At 46.0% G+C, this 24,639-nt stretch overlaps 1 protein-coding gene across 13 annotated transcripts in view; it reads right to left on the bottom strand.

Annotated features, from left to right (window-relative positions):
• The window catches only part of LOC110498066 (myelin transcription factor 1-like protein), a 171,778-nt gene extending 147,443 nt beyond the window's left edge, over nt 1–24,335 (bottom strand). For 6 of the 13 annotated variants that reach the window (XM_036955004.1, XM_036955006.1, XM_036955005.1 and 3 more), the window contains exon 1: nt 23,344–23,880. The gene's annotated coding sequence lies outside the window, so the exon portion shown is untranslated. Of the gene's footprint in view, nt 1–23,343; nt 23,882–24,063 lie in introns of those variants that run through there. The other 7 variants (XM_036955002.1, XM_036955003.1, XM_036955009.1 and 4 more) reach the window with 4 other exon arrangements.
• Nucleotides 24,336–24,639: the final 304 nt, after the last annotated feature.

Genomic DNA, 24,639 nt, shown 5'->3' with positions numbered 1-24,639 from the left:
TTTTCGTTACGTTCATCACGTTCTTTATTTTTGTAGTGTTTGCATTGATTCGTGTTTTACGTTTGTTCATTAAAACATGGATCGCAATCTACATGCTGCATTTTGGTCCGACTCTCCTTCACACCTAGAAAACCGTTACAGAATCACCCACCACAAAAGGACCAAGCAGCGTGTCAACAGGCAGGAGCAGCGCGAGGAGACGCGCAATAAGGATTTCTGGACATGGGAGGAAATCCTCGACGGGAGAGGACCCTGGGCTAAACCAGGGGAGTGTAGCCGCCCAAAGGTGCAGCGGGAGAAGAAACAACAGGAGCAGCCCAAAGAGGAGTACAGTATGGAGTATACGACTTGGGAGGAGATCGACAGGTGGGCGGCCGACCCAGGGAGAGTGCCGGAGCCCGCCTGGGATTCGATGGAGCAGTGCGCGGAAGGTTATCAGAGAATGGAGTTGGCGAAGCAGGCACGGCGGCGCGGAAGGAAGCCCGAGAGGCAGCCCCAAAAATTTCTTGGGGGGGGGCTAACATGGAGTATGGCTACGCCAGGTAGGAGACCTGGGCAGACTCCCTGTGCTTACCGGGGGGCTAGAGAGACCGGACAGGCACCGTGTTATGCAGTGGTGCGCACGGTGTCTCCAGTGCGGGTGCATAGCCCGGTGCGGTATATTCCAGCTCCGCGTGTCGGCCGGGCGACCGTGAGCATTCAACCAGGTAAGGTTGGGCAGGCTCGGTGCTCAAGAGCTCCAGTGCACCTGCACGGTCCGGTTTTTCCAGTACCACCTCCACACCCCAGCCCTCCGGTAGCAGCTCCCCGCACCAGGCTTCCTGTGCGTGTCCTCGGCCCAGTACCACCAGTGCCAGCACCACGCATCAGGCCTACAGTGCGCCTCGCCTGTCCAGCGCTGCCAGAGCCTTCCTCCTCTCCAGCGCTGTCGGAGTCTCCCGCCTGTTTAGCGCTGTTAGAGCCTTCCTTCTCTACAGCGCTGCCGGAGTCTCCCGCCTGTTCAGAACTGCCAGTCTGCATAGAGCTGCCAGTCTGCATAGAGCTGCCAGTCTGCAAGGAGCTGCCAGTCTGCAAGGAGCTGCCAGTCTGCAAGGAGCTGCCAGTCTGCAAGGAGCTGCCAGTCTGCATAGAGCTGCCAGTCTGCAAGGAGCCGCCAGAGCTGCCTTTCTGCAGGATGCCGCCAAAGCTGCCAGTCTGCAAGGAGCCGCCAGAGCTGCCAGTCTGCAAGGAGCTGCCAGTCTGCAAGGAGCCGCCAGAGCTGCCAGTCAGCATGGAGCAGCCAGGGCCGCCAGTCAGCATGGAGCAGCCAGGGCCGCCAGTCAGCATGGAGCAGTCAGTCAGCATGGAGCAGCCGGAGCAGCCAGTCAGCATGGAGCAGCCGGAGCAGCCAGTCAGCATGGAGCAGCCAGAGCAGCCAGTCAGCATGGAGCAGCCAGAGCTGCCAGTCAGCATGGAGCAGCCAGTCAGCATGGAGCAGCCAGAGCTGCCAGTCAGCATGGAGCAGCCAGTCAGCCAGGATTTGCCAGATCTGCCAGTCAGCCAGGATCTGCCAGAACCGCCAGTCAGCCAGGATCTGCCAGAACCGCCAGCCGGCCAGGTTCTGCCGGATCCAACTACCTGCCTGGGCTTCCTCTCAGTGCTGAGCTTCCTCTCAGTGCTGAGCTTCCTCTCAGTGATGAGCTACCCATCAGTCCCGAGCTACCTCTGTCCCGAGCTGTCCTTCTGTTCCGAGCTTCCCCTCTGTCCCGAGCTGTCTCTTAGGAGGGTCACCTATCTAGGGACGCTAAGGAGGTGGACAAAGACTATTATGGAGTGGGGTCCACGTCCAGCGCCAGAGCCGCCACCGCGGACAGATGCCCACCCACACCCTCCCCTAAAGGTTTAAGTTGTGCGTCCGGAGTCCGCACCTTGGAGGGGGGGTACTGTCACGTTCTGACCATCGTTCGTATGTGTTTTCCTTGTTTTAGTGTTGGTCGGGACGTGAACTGGGTGGGCATTCTATGTTGGATGTCTTGTTTGTCTATTTCTATGTCTGGCCTGATATGGTTCTCAATCAGAGGCAGGTGTTAGTCATTGTCTCTGATTGGGAACCATATTTAGGTAGCCTGGGTTTCACTGTGTGTTTGTGGGTGATTGTTCCTGTCTATGTGTTTTTCACCAGATAGGCTGTTTTAGGTTTTCGTTACGTTCATCACGTTCTTTATTTTTGTAGTGTTTGCATTGATTCGTGTTTTACGTTTGTTCATTAAAACATGGATCGCAATCTACATGCTGCATTTTGGTCCGACTCTCCTTCACACCTAGAAAACCGTTACAATGTGTCAGTATGTCACCTCAAATTTGTCTCTCGACTTGTGAGCATCTACGTTGTGAACTTTCGTTCATAGGCTAGGTTGTAGTAACCTCATGATGGATATACTGTTAGTATCATGTAGTAGCCTAAACCTATCGCTGTTATATTGAACTGGGTGAATGGAATATGAATGACAGTCATCCAATATGCTGTAATAGAAATAAGGCCATGCTCATTATTTTTTCCCCCCTCATCTTAAACAGCACTGACCGCCACTGGTCTTTATCTCTGTCTGTCCGTCTGTCCGTCTGTCTGTGTCTCAACCTCTTTTTCTCAGCTTGGCTATTTAAAACAACAGACCCACATCTCTTCCACAGTTTGTGTGAGGCCAATATCAGTAAGTTCTCCCTTATCAGTGTGCGTGTGTGTGTTTGTATGTGTGTCTATATAGAACTGGAAACTGAAACAACTTGGATGACTGATTATCCAATACAAGGCAGAACGTAGAATCTATAAGGAAGTAAGTGTGTTATAGACTGAGTTTATAGACTACATTCAACAGAGAGATTTTTATTTCCATCCAACCTTTACTTTGCCAAATTGTCACTTGTAAATAAAACACATGTATTAAACCCATTTTAAGGCCATCCATTGAGCTCCACCTGTGTATTGGAATATAGTCTGATGGCTGGTACATGTTGTTCTTTGTTTCTACACCAGTCACACTCTTCACACTAGCGTGTGTTAGCTAACATGGCTAAAGATTCTACCTCACGCTGCCCGGTCTGTGCACTGTTAAATTAAACCAGTGGCAGTCTGGTTATCATGGAGGTGTGTTGTATCATGTGTGACCGTGTTGTAGGCCTGCAACAAAAGAGTGTGAGTTCAATACCTCAAGTGGGTAACTATTCACATCTCTGCGATATGTACTCATTATAACAGTAAACAGCCAAAACAGGGGTATTGAAGCGTAGTACCATAATAATGGGTTTGTTTGTTTGGTAAGTTTGGTCATATCTCATTCAGCCAGATGTAGCTCTATCATACAGTAAGACTGCAGTGAAGTAAAGTTTCGTACTCAGAATATAAATCATGTTATCTTTTTTGATGAGGTTCCATGATTGTGTGTTCATTGGAACCTGTCTGCGATAGATTTACCAATAGATTTGTTTCTTTAAACTGAAACTATCTTCCCCTATGGAGGGGTCCAAAAAGTGTCTTGAAAAGAAATCAATCGCTTAATATCACAAGCACAATCTCACCAATTTTACACATCATAAAAAAGTAGTGCACTCCAATTGTTAACTGAAACAAACATGGCAGGATTCCTCTGTTCAGAGTTTGATTTGTTTAGTCGAAGGGCAAGCAATAAGTGGTCAAATGATGAATACTTTTTGTTGGCCTAACAAAGGCTCCCTAGAACCTGCTATTGTAGCATTGATCTGAGCTGTGTGTGTGTGTGACAGAGTGTGTGTGTGCGACTGAGAGCGTGTGTGTGTGCATGCATGTGTGTGCATGTGCATGAGCGTGAATGCAACTGTGCATGTGTATGTCTGTACGTGAAGACTTGGTGGGTTGAGCCTGTCATTCCTAAGGAGGCTAGCCAGTGCTCCTGTCTTGTCATCCTGTGATACCTCTCATTTGCTGCTGTCCTCTGAACTAGAGCTGAAGGCTGGGAACAGGCCACCCTCAGGAACAAAATTACTCAAACACCACTCTTCTCTCTCTCTCTCTCTCTCTCTCTCTCTCTCCCTCTCTCTCTCTCTATATATATATATATATATATATATAGTATATGGAGTTGTGTATACAGTTAAAGTAAAACAATTACATACACCTTAGCCAAATACATTTAAACTCAGTTTTTCACAATTCCTGACATTTAAAGTGGGTCAGAGGTTTACGTGGCAAACGTCTCGGGTAGCCTTCCACAAGCATCCCACAATAAGTTGGGTGAATTTTAGCCCATTCCTCCTGACAGAGCTGGGGTAACTGAGTCAGGTTTGTCGACCTCATTGCTCACACACGCTTTTTCAGTTCTGCCAGCAAATGTTCTATAGGACTGAGGTCAAGGCTTTGTGATGGCCACTCCAATACCTTGACTTTGACGTCCTTAAGCCATTTTGCCACAACTTTGGAAGTATGCTTGGGGTCATTGTTCATTTGGAAGACCCATTTGCGACCAAGCTTTAACTGATGTCTTGAGATGTTGCTTCAATATATCCACATAATTTTCGTTCCTCATGAAGCCATCTATTTTGTGAAGTGCACCAGTCCCTCCTGCAGCAAAGCACCCCCACAACATGATGCTGCCACCCCTGTGCTTCACCGTCGGTGAACAGTTCTATTTTTGTTTCATCAGACCAGAGGACATTTCTCCAAAAACTACTATCTTTGTCCCCATGTGCAGTTGCAAACGGTTTTGGAGCAGTGTCTTCTTCCTTGCTGAGCGGCCTTTCAGGTTATGTCGATATAGGACTCATTTTACTGTGGATATAGATACTTTTGTACCTGTTTCCTCCAGCATCTTCACAAGGTCCTTTGCTGTTATTCTGGGATTGATTTGCACTTTTCGCACCAAAGTACGTTCATCTCTAGGAGACAGAACGCATCTCCTTTCTGAGCGGTATGACGACTGCGTAGTCCCATGGTGTTTAAACTTGAGTACTATAGTTTGAACAGATGAACGTGGAACCTTCAGGTGTTCGAAAACTGCTCCCAAGGATGAACCAGACTTGTGGAGGTTTTTCAGAGGTCTTGGCTGATTTCTTTTGATAGCCCCATGATGTCAAGCAAAGAGGCACTGAGTTTGAAGTTAGGCCTTGAAATACATCCACAGGTACACCTCTAATTGACTAAAATGATGTAAATTAGCCTATCAGAAGCTTCTAAAGCCACAACATAATTTTCTGGAATTTTCCAAGCTGTTTAAAGGCACAGTCAACTTAGTGTATGTAAACTTCTGACCCACAGGAATTGTGATACAGTGAAATAATCTGTCTGTAAACAATTGTTGGAAATATTACTTGTGTCATGCACATAGTAGATTTCCTAACCTACTTGCCATACTATAGTTTGTTAATTTGTGGAGTGGTTGAAAAACGAGTTTTAATGACAACCTAACGGAATATAAACTTCCGACTTCAACTGTGTATACAGTGGGACAAAAAATTATTTAGTCAGCCACCAATTGTGCAAGTTCTCCCACTTAAAAAGATGAGCGAGGCCTGTAATTTTCATCATAGGTACACTTTAACTATGACAGACAAAATGAGAAAAAAAATCCAGAAAATCACATTGTAGGATTTTTAATGAATTTATTTGCAAATTATGGTGGAAAATAAGTATTTGGTCACCTACAAACAAGCAAGATTTCTGGCTCTCACAGACCTGTAACTTCTTCTTTAAGAGGCTCATCTGTCCTCCACTCGTTACCTGTATTAATGGCACCTGTTTGAACTTGTTATCAGTATAAAAGACACCTGTCCACAACCTCAAACAGTCACACTCCAAACTCCACTATGGCCAAAACCAAAGAGCTGTCAAAGGACACCAGAAACAAAATTGTAGACCTGCACCAGGCTGGGAAGACTGAATCTGCAATAGGTAAGCAGCTTGGTTTGAAGAAATCAACTGTGGGAGCAATTATTAGGAAATGGAAGACATACAAGACCACTGATAATCTTCCTCGGTCTGGGGCTCCACGCAAGATCTCACCCCGTGGGGTCAAAATGATCACAAGAACGGTGAGCAAAAATCCCAGAACCACACCTAGTGAATTACATGCAGAGAGCTGGGACCAAAGTAACAAAACCTACCATCAGTAACACACTACACCGCCAGGGACTCAAATCCTGCAGTGCCAGACGTGTCCCCCTGCTTAAGCCAGTACATGTCCAGGCCCGTCTGAAGTTTGCTAGAGAGCATTTGGATGATCCAGAAGAAGATTGGGAGAATGTCATATGGTCAGATGAAACCAAATATAACTTTTTGGTAAAAACTCAACTCGTCGTGTTTGGAGGGCAAAGAATGCTGAGTTGCATCCAAAGAACACCATACCTACTGTGAAGCATGGGGGTAGAAACATCATGCTTTGGGGCTGTTTTTCTGCAAAGTGACCAGGACGACTGATCCGTGTAAAGGAAAGAATGAATGGGGCCATGTATCATGAGATTTTGAGTGAAAACCTCCTTCCATCAGCAAGGGCATTGAAGATGAAACGTGGCTGGGTCTTTCAGCATGACAATGATCCCAAACACACTGCCCGGGCAACAAAGGAGTGGCTTCGTAAGAAGCATTTCAAGGTCCTGGAGTGGCCTAGCCAGTCTCCAGATCTCAACCCCATAGAAAATCTTTGGAGGGAGTTGAAAGTCCGTGTTGCTCAGAAACAGCCCCAAAACATCACTGCTCTAGAGGAGATCTGCATGGAGGAATGGGCCAAAATACCAGCAACAGTGTGTGAAAACCTTGTGAAGACTTACAGGAAATGTTTGACCTCTGTCATTGCCAACAAAGGGTATATAACAAAGTATTGAGATAAACTTTTGTTATTGACCAAATACTTTCCACCATAATTTGCAAATAATTAATTTAAAATCCTAATGTGATTTTCTGGATTTTTTTTTCCTCATTTTGTCTGTCATAGTTAAAGTGTACCTATGATGAAAATTACAGGCCTCTCTCATCTTTTTAAGTGGGAGAACTTGCACAATTAGTGGCTGACTTTTTTGCCCCACTGTATATATACATGTATATACACTCACACTCACAAGCAGCAGCACACGGACAGGTCTACTCTTATTTATTTTACTTTTATTTTTCCAGGAAAGTCATTGGGAACAGATTCTCATTTACAATAACAACCCGGTCAAGTTAAAGGTAAAGTTTGTCGACATGACTTTTGCAATGATTGTTGGAAGTCATAGATAATGTGATTTTAATTTGATTGTGGTCTAATTGTGGTTTAATATGAGCGGCCTTCTGGGCCTTGAAAGAGATGTTATTAATTTCAGTGGAGTTCTCTGGTGTTGTAATCAAATGTGAAAATAAACCATCTATCCACTATATGCACAGCTATATTCAACAGTCATTCCTTCTTCCCCCCTCCATCCCTCCTCCTGCCCATTCATCCCAACCAGTGTCACTTGCCGTTATCAATTACCCATTAGACAGTGTAATATTCACCCAATATTGCCACTGTGCAACTGGGAGATTTTACAGTGATCAAAACCGACAAATCTGATTTAAACACCATGCATAAATAAGAAGTGGGCGCCCTCACCAATCTAACTAATGAATAATGGATGGATGTTTTCTAATCATTTTCCAATATCGCACCGCTTTTCCCCCAGCCCAACAGGAGGTAGGGAGGATTACTTTTTCATTAATTTTTTCCTTCTCTTTCCTCTTTTTTTAAAGTAACAAAAAAACACAGACCTCAAATGTAAAAGACAGTTAATGGTGAGGTAAAAAATCCAGCAGGCATGTTGGAATGAGCATTTCTGAGAGATCTTAGCAATGCCTCGCTCTCTCTTTCTCATGGCTTCACATTGCTGCCTCCCTCTCATAAGGCATGTGTAGGTGGGAGGATGGGGGCGGGGGGGGGGGGGGGGTTGACACTACATGTGAGCCTTGCTGGTGAAAATATTCAAAAATGCTATCCCGTCCTCTCTTAGCCGTCAAAGCAAGCTAAATACTGATTGTAATAAGTGAAAACGCTTCTGATTGATTACCATCAGTGACAACACTCTGGCTTGATCATAATGATATCATGCCTAACTTAATAGTCTTAACTGCCCTTTGTCAAGTTCTCTGAGCTGCGTCTGAATAGTCTTTTTCAAAACGCTATATCACATTTGTGTTTTTTCATTATAAATCATTGCTTATGCATACTTTCATGTGTGTGTATATATTATTATTACCGTTCTCAGATTTTGTATTTATAGATTTTAGGTGTGTATGAAAATGTGTTTTTTTTGCTAAATGCTATATATCCATTGATTAGCTGGAATGGAATGTATCCTGTATCCTTGTTTCACTGTTATATGTGGTTGATTAAACTACAGTAGCTAGCTATCTTATGTATGTACTTACTGTAAGTCGCTCTGGATAAGAGCATCTGCTAAATGACAAAAATGTCAAATGTAAATGTTTCCATGTTTACATACTGCTTTACTCATCTCATATGTATATACTGTATTCTATTCTACTGCATTTTAGTCAATGCCACCCCGATTCCCCCGGTACTGCTGCTCATTCCATTCACCAGCTCCAGAGGTCTACGTCACCGGCCTCATTACCACCAACTCCGGACTGTCTTGTCTCATTACCCACACCTGCTTCCCATTCCCCTTGATTAGTATGTGTATAATTGTGCCCTCTGTTCCTCAGTGTCCTGGTTGATTATTGTTCCCATGTCCGTTGGTATGTGAGTTCCTGTGCTTTTCATTTAGTCTTTCGTGCAGCATGTATTGTGCAGTGTGTATTGTGCACTTGTTATTACGGGTCTCGTCCAGTGTATTGTTGTGCATTTCTTATTACTGGTTTCGTCCTGTGTAGTGTATTTCAGGTCTTGTCCTGTGAATTTGTTAGAGGTTTTACCTCACTTGTCACGACTTCCGCCGAAGTCTGTTCCTCTCCTTGTTCAGGAAGCGTTCGGCGGTCGACATCACCGGTCTTCTAGCCATCGCCGATCCACCTTTCATTTTCCATTTGTTTTGTCTTGTTTTCCTGTGTATAATACCCTCTGTTCCCCCCATGTCTGTGTGTGGAATTGTTTGTTGTAAAGTGATTGTGCATTATCGACTGTTTTGCGACAGGTTATTTCAACACATATTTTGTTGTTCTGAGTGCTGTCGGTTTTGCATCATTTGAACTGCTCCGGTTATTACCCAGTTCTGCTCTCCTGCGCCTGACTTCCTTGCAGCCAGTTATGCACCACACCTGAATATGGAGTCAGCAAGAGCAGGTGCCCCTGGTATAGGGGTTGAGGAGCGCGTCTGGGAGAACACGGCAAGGCTCCACCATCTCGGAGCCGCCACGGACCGCGTCGTCCAAACTATGGACCGCTGGGAGAGACAGGGAGTTCCTCCAGCGCCTCCACCAGCACAACAAGGGTCTTCAATACTCGCCTCCCCTGCACCCGGTCCCAGTGGGATTTGTCTCGCCCTTCCCCAGAAGTACGATGGGACGGCTGCACGCTGCCAGGGTTTCCTGTTGCAGCTGGATCCTGGCAATGGATCCGTCCACCGGGCTCCTTCGGGCCGTGAGAGGGTGTCCGCCCTCGCATCGTGCCTCTCGGGGAAAGCCCTGGAGTGGGCCAACGCCATGTGGAAGGAAGGAGATGCGGTGCTGGACCAATTCGAGGACTTCAGTCTTCGACCACCCGCCCGAGGGTAGATCGGCGGGTGAACGTTTCTTCCATCTGAGGCAGGGGACGAGGAGCGCCCAGGAGTTCACAATGAAATTTTGGACCCTGGCCGCCCAGGGACGTCCAGTGCGGGGTCTGTCGGTTCCATTCCCCTGCTCCACCACTCCGATGTCCATGGATACCCTCTGGGGGTCGAGGCAGCAGGCACAGCACTCTGGCGGGTACCCCAGGTGAGCCGGCACCATTCTCACCCAGAGCCCTCTGTTGTACACATGTTTTTGTATGTTACTTTTCCTGAGTTTTCTCTGAATTTCCAGCCTAAGGTGCTCGTTGATTCAGGCGAGCCTGGGAATTTCATAGATCGATAATTCTCCCTTAGTTTAGGGATCCCCATTGTTCCAGTGGCTATGCCCTTCCCAGTTCACGCCTTAGACAGTCGACCATTAGGGTCAAGGTTGATTAGGGAGGCCACCACTCCCCTGGGCATAGTGACGCAGGGGGGTCACAAGGAGAGAATCAGTCTCTTCCTTATTGACTCTCCTGCGTTTCCCGTGGTGCTAGGCCTACCCTGGTTAGCCTGTCATGACCTACTGTTTCATGGCAATGGAGGGCTCTCACGGGGTGGTTGCGAGAGTGCTCAGGGAGGTGTTTAGGGGTTTCCGTTGGTGCTACTACGGTGGAAAGTCCAGACCAGGTCTCCACCGTGCACATTCCCCCCGAATATGACGATTTGGCTCTCAACCTTTTCCAAAAAGAAGGCGACTCAATTACCACCCCATCGTCGGGGGGATTGTGCGATAAATCTCCTGATACCCACCGCACTTCCCAGGAGTTACGTGTATCCCCTGTCACAGGTGGAGACGGCGGCAATGGAAACATATGTCTCTGATTCCCTGCGTCAGGGGTACATTCGGGTCCCCTACTTCACCCGCCTCCTCAAGTTTATTTTTTTGCGAACAAGGAGGGAGGTCTGCGCCCATGTTTTGACAATCGAGCTCTTAACCAGAACCTGATCACAGTACAGTTACCCGCTACCTCTCATAGCCACAGTGATTGAGTCAAAGGTGCAGCGTTTTCTAGGGTTTACTACCGGAGGTTTATCCTGGGTTTTGGTCAGGTAGCGACTCCCATTACATCACTGCTGAAGGGGGGCCCGGTGCGTTTACAGTGGTCGGCTGAGGCGGACAGGGTTTTGGTCACCTAAGGGCTCTGTTTACCTTGGCTCCCGTGCTGGCTCATCCGGATCCCTCTTTGGCGTTCACAGTGGAGGTGGACGCATCCGAGGCTGGGATAGGAGTCGTGCTCTCTCAGCGCTCAGGTACGCCACCAAAGCTCCGCCCCTGTGCATTCTTCTCGAGGAAGCTCAGCCCGGTGGAGCAAAACTATGATGTGGGGGACCGGGAGCCGTTGGCTGTCGTCAAGGCTTTGAAGGCGTGGTGACATTGGCTTGAGGGGGCTAAACACCCTTTTCTCATCTGGACTGACCACCGCAATCTGGAGTACATCCGGGCAGCGAGGAGACTGAATCCTCGCCAGGCAAGGTGGGCCATGTTTTTTACCCGTTTTGTTTGTTTTCACCGTTTTGTACGGACCAAGTTCCCAGAATGTCAAGGCAGACGCACTGTCCCGGCTGTATGACACAGAGGAGCGGCCCATGGATGCCACCCCTATACTCCCGACCTCATGCCTGGTGGCGCCGGTAGTATAGGAGCTGGACGCGGACATTGAGCAGGCGTTACGTGCAGAGCCCGCTCCCCTCCAGTGTCCCGCTGGGCGTCTGTACCTTCTGTCTGCTGTCCAAGACCGCCTGATCTATTGGGCTGACACGTCACCCTCCTCTGGTCATCCAGGTATCGGTCGGACAGTGCGCTGTTTGAGTGGGAAGTACCGGTGGCCCACCTTGGCCAAGGACGTAGGCACCTGCCAAGAGGTGAGTTACAACCCAACCCGTTCCACAACTGCCATGGTCGCACCTGTTGATAGATTTTCTCACAGATCTCCCCCTCACAGGGTAACACCATGATTCTGGTCATTGTGGACCGTTTCTCCAAGTCCTGCAGTCTCCTTCCTCAGCCCGGTCTCCCTACGGCCCTACAGACTGCGGAGACCTTGTTCACGCACGTCTTCCGGCACTACGGGGTGCCTGAGGATATAGTGTCTGACCGAGGTCCCCAGGTCACGTCGAGGGTCTGGTGAGCGTTCATGGAGCGCCTGTGGGTCTAGATCAGCCTTACTTCAGATTTTCACCCCGAGAGTAACGGGCAGGTGGAGAGAGTTAACCAGGATGCGGGTAGGTTTTTGCGGTCTTATTGCCAGGACCGGCTGGGGGAGTGGGCGGCGTTCGTGCCCTGGGCAGAGATGGCCCAGAACTCGCTTCGCCAATCCTCCACTAACATCTCCCCCTTCCAGTGTGTATTGGGGTATCAGACGGTTCTGGCTCCTTGGCATCAGAGTCAAACCGAGGCTCCTGCGGTGGACGACTGGTTCCGGCGTGCGGAGGAGACATGAGACGCTGCCCCTGTTCTCCTTCAGCGTGCCGTGCTGCACCAGAAAGCCAGCGTAGACCGTCACCGCAGTGAGGCCCCCGGTGTTTGCACCGGGGGACCAGGTCTGGCTCTCGCCCCGAAACCTGCCCCTCTGCCTGCCCTGTCGGAAGTTGGGTCCGCAGTTTGTGGGGCTGTTTAAAGTCCTGAGGAGACTATACAAGGTGTGTTACAGGTTACAGCTCCCCCTGATTACCATATAAACCCCTCGTTCCATGTGTCTCTCCTCAGGCCGGTGGTGGCTGGTCCGCTCCAGGAGTCTGATGTGCGGGAGGTTCCTCCGCCCCCTCTGGACATCGAGGGGGTCCCGGCATACGCTGTTCGCTCCATACTGGATTCAAGGGGCGAGGGGCCTTCAGTACCTCATGGAGTGGGAGGGGTACGGTCCGGAGGAGAGATGCTGGGTTCCGGTGGGGGACGTGTTGGACCCTTCAATGCTGCAGGAGTTCCACCGTCTCCGTCCGGATCATCCTGCGCCTCGCCCTCCGGGTCGTCCCGAGGCAGGTGTTGGAGCGCTGCTGGAGCTGCACGTCAAGGGGAGGGCCGAAGTCGGCTCCTCTCCTTGTTCGGGCGGCTCTCTTTCATAATTTCTTTAAAGAGTAAAGCTAATTTACAAACGTTTCTGAAAATGGATATAGTGTTTTTGAACAAAGCTCTTCATTTGTTTCCTTAATGAAAGAAGGCCAAACCAAGTTATGCAAATTATTATTTACAGGTGCCTGCCTGCCTACCCACCTACCTGCCTGCCTGTGTGAAACAGGTCAGTGCAGCTCCTGAAATGGAACACCCTTCTCACTGTTAATACAATCGTTGGCTTGAATGTGTGCCGGCTAACGGCACCACAGGGTCAAATGCAAGCAGGCTATTTCTCTCAAAAATCTGAGTTAACTAGGGAAAATACAGTATATCCCATTCCTGAATAAATTCAGTGCATTGCAATGAACGTGTAATATGGGGGAGGTCAATAGTTGGTGTATAGCCTACTGTGACTCAGTACATAGGACGGTGACTAACCCAGCTCCCATCCACTGCATTATAACCCAGTCACAGCCAGTGTAACTCATACAGATGTGTATGGTAGTGACAGATGTGTATGGTAGTGACAGTGGTGTATAGGCGTGAATGTGGAGTGCCCCACCTGACCCTATTCAGGACAGGTGAGGTGATGAATGGGAGCCTGTTATGCCACGAGGTGAAAGTGTCCATTAATCACTGCTCTCCTCCACTCTCCTGGCTTTTCCATTACCATGCACACACTCCAACAGGCCTGATTGGTTTTTAATTGGCCTGCCCGCCAGGAAATACATCACGTAGCGCTTCCGTCCCCGAGGAGAGGAGAGGGCTGGAGAGGATAGCACTGTCTTCTTAGACAGATGACCAATTCCAAATCAACAGCTATAGCCCTATTCCCTTTCACACTTCTGGTAAAATCTCAAAAGATTGGATAGGTATTAATAATGTGGTAGCTTAATCTTGCCATCTAATAGGATTTTATGAACCCTATCCAAATTTGGTGCAGTTTGGTTTCACTCATCAGCGCATTGATTCTTAAGACTTACAGAAACCTGTCATGAACCAGTGAGGCACACTAGATCCCCCTTTCTCAGAGCATGAAAGGATCAGTATTGACATTGCAGAATTTACCTTGGATTTATCCCATCACAAAACCAGCTGAACCACGTCATTCAGTGATTGCAAGGGCCCATCAATGTCTCTTCAACATCCTGCCACTGGTTTACTCAGTCAAGCTCATCTTGATAATACCCACGAGTAACATTAGCTATAGGGAATAAAAATGAACAGCATCTAAATAGAAATGGTATGTACATGTTTAAATGGCCTAATCGATTTGATCCTAGTTATGAATCATCATAAGCATCGACCTCCTCCATCCTCCATCATTCTGGATGATGTACAGTATATATACTGTAGTTATATAAATACATTCCTGAGTGTGAATCAGAGAAGAACTGTGTCATGGGCATGCTCTGGGGGGGGGGGGGGGGGGGGGGTCTAGCTGGCTGGGCTGTAAGCCTCTTTAGCTGTCTCCACAGGGGGGGTAGTGTGATCCTCTCTTGGGCCCCTGGGTGGCCTGCGTTAACACGCTCTACAGGGAGGAACACCTTCGACCAGGGGGCTTATTCATCAACTCCCAAACAGACATACACACTGTCATGTGACCAGGCAATTCTGCCTTGTTTGTGTCAGACAGGCTAGCATGCTAGTGTTAGCCCACAGTCATGCCATCTCACTTTAATAGAGTCACATTTTCACAGAGCAAAACTAGCAGACTTATAATTCTCTATATTTTCACACAGTCATGCTAGCAGACTTATAACTCTCTATATTTTTACACAGTCATGCTAGCAGACTTATATTGCTTAATAGTACACAGTCGTGCTAGCCACATCCATCAAGACTGGCTAGCTAGATAGTTGGGTCACATATTTAACCTTTATTTAACTAGGAAAGTCAGTTAAGTACAAGTTCTTATTTACAATGACGGCCTACCCCGGTCAAACCCGGACGACGCTGGGCCAATTGTGCACCGCCCTATGGGACTCCTAATCATGGCCAGATGTGATACAGGCTGGATTCCAACCAGGGACTGTAGTGACGCCTCTTGCACTGAGATGCAGTGCCTTAGACCGCTGCGCCACTCAGGAGCCCTAAAATAATGTTAGTGTGTGTGTGACTATGTGACCTGCTTCTACTCACCTCAGACAAACTAACATTACCATAGTCATGCTGTCCACAGCACAGCACAGACAAGCTAACTGGCATGTAGCTATATGACCCAGTAGGGTTAGTGTGTATGGAATTCCTATGGAGATCTTTCAACACACATTCTTATGGCTTGCACACACTAGCACACAAACACCCACACACACACTCCCCTATTGCTATGGTGTAAAGGTTCATATCTTAGACATGCGTTTCAGGTTCAACCCACTAGAGTGACACAGTCGTTATTGTAGAGATACAGAACTACTTCTCCAGCTGCCAGGAATATAACTAGAGAAACTGTTAACAAATGGTTCAGAGGTTATTCTGTGCAGATGTTGTTTTGTAAGAAATCATTAAAGAAAGTTTCATTTTCATAGCACAATTACACTCTTCCTACAATAGCGGACCTTTAATCAACAAAATCTATTATTGTATCCAGAATAGCCAACGGAACTCAATCAACAAAACCAATGTAATTATCTAGAAAAAAAGAGATATCAATAGTATTTAAATGGATTGTTGGAAATTGATTAAAAACAAACTTGCTTAATTACTTTTTATACCAAACAAATGTATTGTGATAAAAACTTCAACACTTCCATGTTATGTAACTGTAAAGTAATGTTGCCAAAAGTACCCAGTATGTTTTGAAATCCCACCAGTAACTGTTTTTCTCAAATTAAATCATAGTGTATTTGTCACATGCTTTGTAAACAGCAGGTGTAGACTAACAGTAAAATGCTTACTTACCGGCCCTTTCCAACAATGCTGAGAGAAAAACATTTAAATAATAGAAAAATAATACAAGGAATAAATACACAATGAGTAACGATAACTTGGCTATATACACAGGGTATGTGTTCAGGGGTACGAGGTAACTGAGGTAGATTTGTTCATATAAGGTAGGTAGGGATAAAGTGAAAATGCAACAGGATAGTTAATGAACAGTAGCAGCAGCATATGTGATGAGTCAAAAGAGTTAGTGCAAAAAGGGTCAATGCAGATAGCTAAGTAGTTAACCAATAGCTACCCAGACTAAGTATCTAGCATTCTTATGGCTTGGGAATATAGCTGATCAAGGTCCTGTTGATTGCAGACTTGGTGCATCGGTATCGCTTTCCGTGCGGTAGCAAAGAGAACAGTCGATGACTTGGGTGGCGGGATTCTTTGACAATATAGCCCCAGTGATGTATTGGGCTGGACGCACAATGCTCTGTAGCGCCTTGCGGTCAGATGCCAAGCAGTTGTCATACCAAGAGGTGACGCAGCATGTCAAGATGCAGCTGTAGAACGTTTTGTGGATCTGAGGAACCATGCCAAATCTTTTTTGTGGAGACGGCTCTGTTCGGCCTTCTCCACAACTATGTTGGTTTGTGTGGACCTTGATAATTCATTGGTGATGTGGACACCAAGGAACTTGAGTCTCCAAACTCGCTCCACAACAGGGCGTGCATTTCCTGAAGTCTATGTTCAGCTCCTTTGTCTTGCTGACGTTGAATGAGAGGTTGTTGTCCTGGCACCACACTGCCAGGTCATGGACCTCCTCCCTGTAGACTATTTCATCATCGTCGGTGATCAGGCCAACCACGTTGTGCCTTCAGCAAACTTAATGATGGTGTTGGAGTATCGTGCCCTGCCATGCAGTCGTGGGTGAAGAGGGAGCACAGGAGGGGACTAAACACACACCCCTGAGGAGCTCCTTGTTGAAGGTCAGAGTGGTGGATATGTTGTTGCCTACCCTCAACACCTGGGGGCGACAAAGGTACTTATTTATGGAGCCGAAGCACAGATTGAGAATCGGTCTGCACATTGTGATTCACGGACAATAAAAATAAAACCCAGATATTTTATATTCTGAACTCAAATACAAATCACTCATTAGGAATGTGACCAAGAAAGCTTTTTACCACCTGAGGAACATTGCCAAGGTGGGGCAATTTTAAGGTTCTTCTATTGGTTTTTAAATCAATCCTCATTTGTGCACCCCAATAAACTGGGAATGATTTTTATACCTTTTTTTATCCTTTTATATTTGTTGTGCAGTAAATATTTCAGTTTTTATTCCCATTTTTTCCTGTGAAGCACATTGCCTTGCATTCCATGTCTGAAATGTGCTGTATAAATAAAGCTTGATTTGATTTGATGTCCAAGAACCAGTTGCAGAGGGGGTTGTTCAGTCCCAGGGTCCTGAGCTTAGTGATGAGCATGGAGGGCACTATGCTGTTGAACGCTGAGCAACAGTCAATGAACAGCATTCTCACGTAGGTATTCCTCTTGTCCAGGTCGGAGAGGGCAGTGTGAAGTGCAATAGAGAGTGCATCATCTGTGGATCTGATGGGGCAGTATGTGTATTGGAGTGTGTCCAGGGTGTCTGGGATGATGGTGTTGATGTGAGCCATGAACAGCCTTTCCAAGCATTTCATGGCTACAATGAATACTATGGGGTGGCAGTCATTTAAACAGGTTACCTTTGCATTCTCGGGCACAAAGACTATGGTGGTTTGCTTAAAACATGTACTGTAGGTATTACAGACTGGGTCACGGAGGGGTTGAAAATTTCAATGATGACACTTGCCAGCTGGTCAGTGCATGCTCTGAGTACGCATCCTGGTGAATGTTCATCTGTTTACTACAGAGAGAGAGATCACATACTCATCAAGAACAGCTGTTGCTCTCATGTATGATTCAGTGTTACTTGCCACGAAGCAAGCATAGAAGGAATTTAGCTTATCTAGTAGGCTCACATCACTAGGCAGCTCCTGGCTGGGTTTCCCTTTGTAATCCATGATAGTTTGCAAGCTCTGACACATCCGGCGAGCTTCAGAGTCGGTACGTGCGGTCACTGAGGGGATGGCGTTGTCGATGCACTTATTAAAGAAGCCAGTGACTGATGTGTTAAACTCCTCAATGTTATCGGATGAATCCCAGTCCTGTAGCTTAGCATCAGCTTCATTGGACCACTTCATATTGAGCACATCACTGGCACTTGCTGTTTGAGTGTCTGTGTGTGGAGTAAAGGTGAACTAGAGTTTGTTCTTCTCTAGTTGCACAGCTGACATGCTGGTTAAAATGTGGTAAGACGGATTTCAGTTTCCCTGCATTAAAATCCCTGGCCAGTAGGAGCGCTGCCTCTGCATGTGCATTTTCTTGTTTGCTTATGGCCCTATACATCTGTTTTAGGGCGGTCTTAGTGCCAGCATTGGTTTGTGTTGGTAAATAGACAGCTACAAAAAATCTAGGTTTTAATTATATTTTCTAACTCAGGTTAGCAAAACCTTGAGACTTCCTTAATATTAGAGATCGCGCACCAGCTATTGTTAACAAAGACACACACCTCCCCCATAACCTTACCCGAAGCTGCTGGTCTTTACGATACATTTCAAAAACAGCTAAATGTATATTATCCATGTTCTTGTTCAGCCACGACTCCGAGAAACATAGGATATTACAGTTCTTCAGGTCCCAGTTATAGCAGTGTCTCGAATGGAGCTTGTCCAGTTCGTTCGCCAAGGGAACGGAAGGTGGAGGCAGTTTATTAACTCGCCGACGTAGTCTCGTCAGGGAGCCCGCTTGTTTGCCTCTCTTGCATCGTCTCTTCCTTTGTTGATTCCCAGGGATTAGGGCCTGGCTTGGAATGAGCCGTACATTCACAGCTGCCGACTCGTTGAAGTAGAAATCTTCCTCCAAATCTAGTTTAGTGATCGCTGTTCTGTTGTCCAGAAGCTGTTTTCTGTCGTAGGAAAAGATCGCGGAAATATTATGAACAAAAAAAGTTAAGATCAGTGTAAAAACAAAATACACCAATTAGCAAAATTGGTCAGGAGCCCGTAAAACGGTAGCTATCTACTGCAGCTCCATCTTCATCTGTCTGGCCTCCTTGAGACTTTTGATTATGTGGGATCCTTGAGATGCTGAGGAAGAGGGTGAATATATGAGATGAGGGGTGGGTAAAGGGAGGGATGGAGGGACAGCCTGGTCTCATAGACTAGAAGTAACATAGTAAACGTTCATCCGAGAAACAAATTATATGATATGTTACCTTGGTATGGTTATGTAAAACAGAAGGTAACTTAACCCTTTACACTCGTGGGACTTGGCCTATATGTATAGGGTTAAATTTAAATGTTTCTTACAGAAGAAATATGAAAAGCATATGCATAACCATGGTAGCAATTAAAATAAAACAGTTTGGAGGTTATGGAAAAAATGATTAGACCAATGGTTAGGACACAACAGCTCACCTGAATACAAACATTACATTGTTGATTGTATGTGCATTTTACATTTACTGTACTTTTCTTTCACTGCATTTGTTGATAACGAAATTTGAAAATATGTTGAATACATTCAGTAACACGATAATATGAGGTAGGTGCAACATAAGACAACAATATTACAAGGGTTGGAGTGAGAGGACTATAACTGCTGTCTCCAAGTGTCCACACACCTCTCCAAAGTGTGCACAGTTCCTAAGTAAATGCAATGCACTTTTATGACTCAAAGAAAAGTCTTCAACTATAAGGTGCTTTTTTGATCTGTCCTAGATCTGCCTTTGAAGAACTAGAGCAAGCACATTTGTAGGTTTGGTTGGAACACAACCCTGCATCCCCACCATCACACAATTACTGTTGTTTACGCAGTCCAAAAATGGTCCATTATAAATCGCAATCTGGGACAAGTGGGAATCATTTGAAAGCATGTTCTATTGCCAACATGACTAACTAAGTTATATAAAAAAAAAACGATATTACAAGGTTAAAGCTTTCACAATACAATTCAGGGAAACGGATTGTAATTTTGGTGCGCATAGAAAGGAGTCATGAGTGGATTCAGGTGCCTGGGCTGCTGCACATTTCCTTCACAAAAGACAAACATAGACTCATTCGGTTCAGAACAACCCAGGGTATTACACCATGTTGTCTTGTAACTGTACATCAAACAAAATTGACACTGTATGTGCCATTCATATTATGCTGTGGAAATGTGACGTGCACATTTGGAATCATGAGTGTTTGGCTTGCTTGCATGACATCAAAGCGATATTTATTATAATCCTCAATGTCTCATCTTTCAAAATACATACAGCATTTCCCTTACTCAGATAACAAAAAACAAAAGGAGGGTCGTTGGTGGGCGTATAACATGAACGTCTAGAAAACCAACGATTGAGTGTTCGACTCTTATTACGGTCAACTTTTGTAATTTGATCAAAAAGCAACTTTGCAACTACTTAGAATGTTAGCTAACCCTTCCCCTAATCCTGACCTTAACCCCTTTAACGTAACTCCTAAACCTAACATGAACCCTAAGCTTAACCCCTAACCACAGCTAACATTAGCATTAGCTACCTAGCAACCTAGCTAACGTTAGCCACAACCAATTGGAATTCGTAACATATCATACATATTGGAAATTCGTAACATATTGCATGAATTGCAATTCGTAACATATCATACAAATTGTAATGTAACATATCAAATAAAATGGAGGATAGATATCCACAAATGAATAGATACCATACCATATGGATCATAATAATTTCAGTTTACTATGCTACGTCTAACCTTGAGTCCAGATTGGGAGGGAGGGGGTTCCCGGGAGCTGGTCGCATGAGAGCCAGGGAGGGTGCTATCCCTCTATAATTTAATCACATTTGGCTGTCTCCCTGTTCTCAGCCTGCACAGTAAAGCAAGCTAGGCACCGCGGTGACACACACACAGATAGAGAAACAGACACACACACTCTCTCCCGCTCTCTCTATCCCACCTCTCTCTCCCGCTTTCTCTCCCCTCACTCTCTCACCAACACACTCGTGATAAGCAAAACATTTCCTTCCTCATCCTGACACCAGAAAATTATACAGAACATCCCTTCACCATACAGCCTCAGCCGGTCATCATGTCAGAACATCCCTTCACCATACTGCCTCAGTCAGTCATCATGTCAGACCATCCCTTCACCATACAGCCTCAGCCGGCCATCATGTCAGAACATCCCTTCACCATACAGCCTCAGCCGGTCATCATGTCAGAACATCCCTTCACCATACAGCCTCAGCCGGTCATCATGTCAGAACATCCCTTCACCATACAGCCTCAGTCAGTCATCATGTCAGAACATCCCTTCACCATACAGCCTCAGCCGGTCATCATGTCAGAACATCCCTTCACCATACAGCCTCAGCCGGTCATCATGTCAGAACATCCCTTCACCATACAGCCTCAGCCGGTCATCATGTCAGAGCAGCCCTTCACATGCAGTCTAAGCTGGACAAAATGTCCCTTCAACATGAAGCCTCAGCTAGACATCATGTCAGAGCAGCCCTTCACATGCAGTCTCAGCTGGACAAAATGTCCCTTCAACATGAAGCCTCAGCTAGACATCATGTCAGAGCAGCCCTTCACATGCAGTCTAAGCTGGACAAAATGTCCCTTCAACATGAAGCCTCAGCTAGACATCATGTCAGAGCAGCCCTTCACATGCAGTCTCAGCTGGACAAAATGTCCCTTCAACATGAAGCCTCAGCTAGACATCATGTCAGAGCAGCCCTTCACATGCAGTCTCAGCTGGACAAAATGTCCCTTCAACATGAAGCCTCAGCTAGACATCATGTCAGAGCAGCCCTTCACATGCAGTCTCAGCTGGACAAAATGTCCCTTCACCATGCAACTTCAGCTGGACATCATGACTCCCCCCAGCTCTATAAAATGTGTACATTGTGTACAACATATTGAGATCTACATCCCTAAGGCTATGGGAAAATACAAATGATCTATCTTAATATGCAATGTAATAATCCAGCAGTGACACAATATGTATTTCTTTCTGGAACCCATTTGATTTCCATTTCTAAATAGCCAGATTATAGAATATTTGTGGACAGAATTTGTGCATTCATCATTATTCCCCCCCCCCCCCACAAAGTAATGGTTAACAAAAAGAGGAGGAGACAGGCACACAATTATTTCAGTTCATTTGTAGATTTAGAGCTTTTTTGTAAAGGTTTGTTTACTTCACCCAGAGAGACATGTTGCAGTGCCTCAGCCTTCTGCTCTGTGCCATGGTACCATGGTGCCACCCACCAGTGGCATGACAATGGGCCTCAGGATCTCATCACGGTATCTCTGTGCATTCAAATTGCCATTGATAAAATTCAATTGTGTTGGTTGTCCGTAGATTATTCCTGCCCATACCATAACCCCACTGCCACCATGGGGCACATTTCCCATACGTCTGATATCTGCCCGGTACAGTTGAAACCGGGATTCATCCGTGAAGAGCACATTTCTACAGCATGCCAGTGGCCATCGAAGGTGAGCATTTGCCCACTGAAGTCTGTACCCTGGTGAGGACGATGAGCATGCAGATGAGCTTCCCTGAGCTTCCCTGAGGTTTCTAACGGTTTGTGTAGAAATCTTCCTGTTGTGCCACAGTTTCATCCCACAGGTGAAGAAGCAGGATGTGCCAAATTCTCTAAAAGGATATTGGAGGCAGCTTAAGGTAGACAAATGAACATTTGACTCTTTGGCAACAGCTCGGATGGACTTTCCTGCAGTCAGCATACCAATTGCAAACTCCCTCAAAACTTGAGACTTCTTTGGCATTGTACTGTGTGACAAAACTGCACATTTTAGAGTAGCATTTTATTGTACCAAGCACGAGGTGCACCTGTGTAATGATCATGCTGTTTAATCAGCTTCTTGATATGCCACACCTGTCAGGTGGATAGATTATATTGGCAAAGGAGAAATGCTCACTAAAAGGAATGTAAACAAATTTATGCCCCAAAATTGAGAGAAATAAGCTTTTTGTACATGTAGAACATTTCTAGAATATTTTATTTCAGCTCATGAAACATGGGACCAACACTTTACATTTTGCGTTTCTATTTTTGTTCAGTATAGTTAACCATGTATGAGAATTCAAAACAGTGCAACACTTTGCCTCGGAAATGTAATATATCCTTTCAATGTTAGCTGAATGCTATAAAGAAATGATAACAATGTAGAGCATTCAATGGTTTGTTAAGGCATCAAATCTCCAAAACAATATAAAACATGAATATCAACAATATGAAAATCCAACAAAAAGTAGAAGTATTCCAGAAGGAGTTTAACACTCTACTTGCCATTCAATCAAACAACTCAGCTAAACAACGCTTGGCATCAGAGATTCCAATGTAAAGCACAATATACAGTGAATACACATTTCATATCAACATTCTAAATATCTAAATAAGCTGAGACTCAAGCAATTCTAAGCAAGTGTCATACTGCTTAGTTCACTATCTTAAATTCTAAGTAATATCCTCCTTCAGTTTTAGCTATAACCCTCTTTTGACAATCTACAAACGTATCATTGACAGAAGCCAAAACACTCACAAGAAGATTGAAAGAAGAAGAGTAACCCACCAGTCTCAGAATGCAGTCTTCTCCCAAACTTCTTTATGCTCCAGTATGTCCGTCCTCTTTTCTTTCTTTCTTTCTTTCTTTCTTTCTTTCTTTCTTTCTTTCTTTCTTTCTTTCTTTCTTTCTTTCTTTCTTTCTTTCTTTCTTTCTTTCTTTCTTTCTTTCTTTCTTTCTTTCTTTCTTTCTTTCTTTCTTTACTTATCTTTTATCCCACTCGTTCTTTACCCCTCACACACTCACACTGCTCCCTGAAAACTTATCATGTCCTCCTGTATGCAAATCATTTTGACTTGAGAGTCGGCTGGAGATGAGGGAACAAGGGAGAAAAAGAGGAGAGAGGCAAGAGATAGAAAGAGGAAGAGGGAAGGAGGAGAGAAGATAATGGTTGAAGGCAGGCAACCAATGGGCCTGGAGCTTAATGGAAAAAAGGAATGAGGGCAGCACCAATGAGGCGAAGTGGAAGGGAGAGAGAGATGAGGGAGGAGAGGCGGCGAAGGTAAGGATGGTGAGAGAGCGCACAGCCGAGAGGAAAGCGCGAAGGAGAGAGTGGAGCGGCAGACAGAGAGAGAGAGAGAGAGAGAGAGAGAGAGAGAGAGAGAGAGAGAGAGAGAGAGAGGGAGGAAAAAGAAGCAGAGGATGTGCGTTGCAGGGGCTAGGTACCCCAGTGAGATAGAGAGACTGCAGAAGAGAAGAGAGGGAGAGAAGGAACAGTGTGTGGCTTACCGTAGTGTAGATGGCTTTCTCAGACAGCCACGCAGACAGACTCCTCACCCAGCGAGACTCACACAGCACAGCACACCGTACCAAGACTGATGAATGACAAAAACAACAAAGGAGAAGAACACCAAGCCGCCTGGTACCCTAAAGCAAGAGTGCGTCTGTGAGTGTATGTATGTGTGAGAGTGTGAGTGCGATCATGTTCATGTGTGTGTGGGGGGGTACGTGCTGAGAGGAGAGAGAGAGTCTTTCTTTCTCTCTCACTGTGTATATGTATGTATTTGAGAAGAACACATATCCCTGTTTCTCTCCCTCTCCCACAATCTAGCTCTACTGCTCTCTCTCTCTCTGACTCTCGCTCTCTCTCTTGCTCTCTCGCTCTCTCTCTGACTCTCTCTCTCTCTCTCTCTCTCTCTCTCTCTCTCTCTGACTCTCGCTCTCTCTCGCTCTCACTCTCTCGCTCTCTCTCTGACTCTCTCTCTCTCTCTGACTCTCTCTGTCTCTCTCTCTCTCTGTCTCTCTCTCTCTCTCTCTCTCTCTCTCTCTCTCTCTCTCTCCCTGTCCTACATGTATTCAGGGCTG

This window comes from Oncorhynchus mykiss, chromosome 19, assembly GCF_013265735.2.
Source record: "Oncorhynchus mykiss isolate Arlee chromosome 19, USDA_OmykA_1.1, whole genome shotgun sequence".
Taxonomy (NCBI): domain Eukaryota; kingdom Metazoa; phylum Chordata; class Actinopteri; order Salmoniformes; family Salmonidae; genus Oncorhynchus; species Oncorhynchus mykiss.
The sequence above is the reverse complement of the archived record's forward strand: the minus strand, read 5'-3'. Positions and strand labels throughout refer to the sequence as shown.